The sequence below is a fragment of the Garra rufa genome, chromosome 21, assembly GCF_049309525.1.
Source record: "Garra rufa chromosome 21, GarRuf1.0, whole genome shotgun sequence".
NCBI classification, from domain to species: Eukaryota; Metazoa; Chordata; class Actinopteri; order Cypriniformes; family Cyprinidae; genus Garra; species Garra rufa.
In genome coordinates, this window is record NC_133381.1 from 10,980,840 (window position 1) to 10,984,298 (window position 3,459).

Here is a 3,459-nt window from a genome sequence, read left to right on the forward strand (position 1 = left end):
AATGGACTTGTGACAAGGCTCCTGAAATAACCAGGGCCCGTATCCCTAAAGATTCTGAGAATCCTCTCAGAGAGCTCCTAACTTAACCTAAAAATTCCTTGCCAGGAGTTTTAGCTTAGAAGTGATTCCAGAACATTTTCAGTGAACTCTGAGCAAGGAATGGATGGAAAATCCTATCTTAGTGAGGAGGTGTGGTTGACCCCGTTGCTAGGTATGAGTCATCATTTCAAAAGCCGTGATTGGTTGATCCTACAAGTTTGATGAAAATGAACTTTTAACTTTTAAAAAGATATTTTTGCTTATTTAAAAAATTATAAACTATCAATCAGACAATTTATTGTAACGCCAAAAAACATTTTCAGCAGAGGAAAGAAGGTCATGCAGGTTTGAAACAACATTAGGGTGAGTAAATTGGGTGAACTGTCCCTTTAAATGATTTGAGCTCATTATTATTTGTATTTCCATGTTTTGTGCAACACTATTATTTTCTGTTTGAAATCAGCTGTTGGGTCTGATGTGTTCTGTCATGAAGTGATAACCAGCTCCAGCCTCCAGAATGTCCTGTCTATGGCCATCAATGTTGTTTACACTCTGAAGGTCGTCTTTTATTTGTTTGAAAAAAAAAAAGACCAAAGGTGAAAGGTGCGGTGGAGGTCAACTTACTATCTGATTTTGCACATTGTGGGACTCACTTACAGTATGAAGAATGCAGAACACAGCTGTACTGGTAAATGTGATCTTTGTAATTCTAATAAGATGGAAACCAACTAAAAGAGATTTTAAGATTCTACATTTGTAGAAGATATTTTGTACATTTCCTCTGGTGCATGTTTACCTGTCCTTGGGTATGTACGATGTGTATTTGAGTTACGGTTTTAAACTATATACTTATGTATCATTGTAGACAATTATATTAATCTTGAATGACGGATGGATTTACTGATACTGTTGTATTGCCTGTGTAGTGACTTTTTTCTTTTTTATTATGAAACATTTCGAGATGTTCAATGTCACGATCACGTCATATCAGTGGATTCATTAAGAAAATGAGCACTTGATATTGAGAACATATTGAGTGTTATTCATGTGGCCTTCTTTAAACGAAAGACTCAAAGAGCCTTTCATACTTTACTATTGATGTTCATCATCATTTTCAGCTTCAAATAATAAAAAAATCTTGTGTAAAATATGTTAGAATGGTCTTATTATTAACGGTATTTTTTTGTTGGTAAAAGATGAGAAACATTAGACCATGAAATCACAAAAATGTAATATTTCAGCCCAAAAGCAAATTCACAATATTGTAACGTTAAAAAAATCCCATTCTCATTACTGTAAAACACTGTAAAACTTTTATTAACAACACCATTTAAATCATTTAAATATATCATTTTTATCAAGTAACCGAAGGATGATTAAGGGTGATTTATTATTATTATTATTATTTTGAAAATTTGAAATCTGATATATATGAATTAATTGAATTTTACTTATATATATTTTTATATATGTGTGTATATATACATATATATATATATATATAAAGCTATTTTGTGATGTTATATATATATATATATATATATATATATATATATATATATATACACACACACATACATACATACAGTATATATGAATTATTAAATAATTTAATAATATATAATTATATAATTTAATAATATATATATATATATACATATAAATTTAATTTTAATATATACTATACTATATATAAAAAGTTTATATGTATATATAATTTTATAATTTAAATAATTTTAAGTGTATGTATACATATGTATGAACGTATATATATATATATATATATATATATATATATATAAAATTCAATTTATATATATATATATATATATATATATTTGAAAATTGTTATTTTGTATTATATCTATAGATATATATATATATATATATATATATATATATATATATATATATATAGATACATTATTAAATCACTTAATTTATATTAAGTAATTTTGTTACTTATATAGATACAATTCAATTTTTTAATAATTCATATATAAAGTTATATATATATATATATATATATATATCTTTTTTTTTTTTAGGGTGAAAATCATGTTTTCTTCCATGAAAGTAGTTTGGTCAGGCAGCAGAAAAAAAAAAAGAAAAAAAAAATATATATATATATATATATACATATATTCACGGATAAATCCTACTCTTTACTGATTTTTATATCACTTATGAATTAATAAAAAATAATTTCATAATCCTTCCTATTTTCCATGAACAACACAGCCCATCTATGTGTCACTTTCATTGGCTCATCATAAATGAGTTCATAAAACTGAGTTGAGAGTGACTCAGCATTTGTCTTTTTTTTTTTTCACAGAAAGCCCCGCCTCTTAGCAGTAAAAATCTGTCTCAAGCTCTCTGATTGGTTAAAACAGAGAGGAGGCAGTAAATTCCTGACAGACTCATGTGGTTTGTTAGCCTGTCCTGAACATATGAGCAAAGCTTCCTCCACACCATTCAACAGCTGCTTTGAAATGATACACACTATGTCCTTTTCAAAAGTTACTCTTTAATACTTTTCGTCTGTGGTTATTACAAAGATGTCAAGCATTTAACACAGACCCAATAAAACGGACAAAACACATTCAGTTGGCGGAACATCACGGACAAACAAACAGTACTATCTCCCATTAACGCACAAATAAACAACCTCACAAGAGGGAAAGAGATTACAGAATCCCTCTCTTTATTGACTAAAGTCGTGTTTATTTCAGTAAGGATGTTTAAAACCTGTGCTAGGATGAGCAGAGAGACGTTAACACGAGATGTGACGCCTCACAGGTAACGTTAACAGGAAGTGGAAAAACAGCCTCCGATGAAGCATCCAACGCAAGAAAGTATATGTACAAAAATTACAAAGACAATCCGGTTTCTCACCTGGATACACAGTGTCACACTCGCACACGTACGAACAAAAAATATATACACACATCTGTGTTGTACAGACAGATATAACCATAACTTCATAACAGCACTGAAGTACCTAAAGCATACAGATTCCCATGAACTACCAGCAAACGCGTCACAATCAGCTCGTATGGACTTTGTATGACTTGAAGTTTCAACCATCAATGCGTCCTGCTTATCTCTATATTTTAGAGCCATATAAAATCATTTACATTTGGGGTAAATGTCTGAATACAAAAAAAGGCACTGCCATTTGTTATTCTAGATATGACTTCCCAGCCTCTTGCATGCATCTCTAATATAAATTACTTTTTTTTACTATTTTGTTTTATTTTTCCACGGTTTTTATTTGGTTTTATCATTTCATACACATAAGATTCTTTTAAAATATATATTTTATATATGTATATACGTCAGCCTGCAGTCAATACAGGACATCGGCTCTTGAAAATAACACAAATAAAAAATAAAATCAAAGAGCCTTGTTGCAGAATT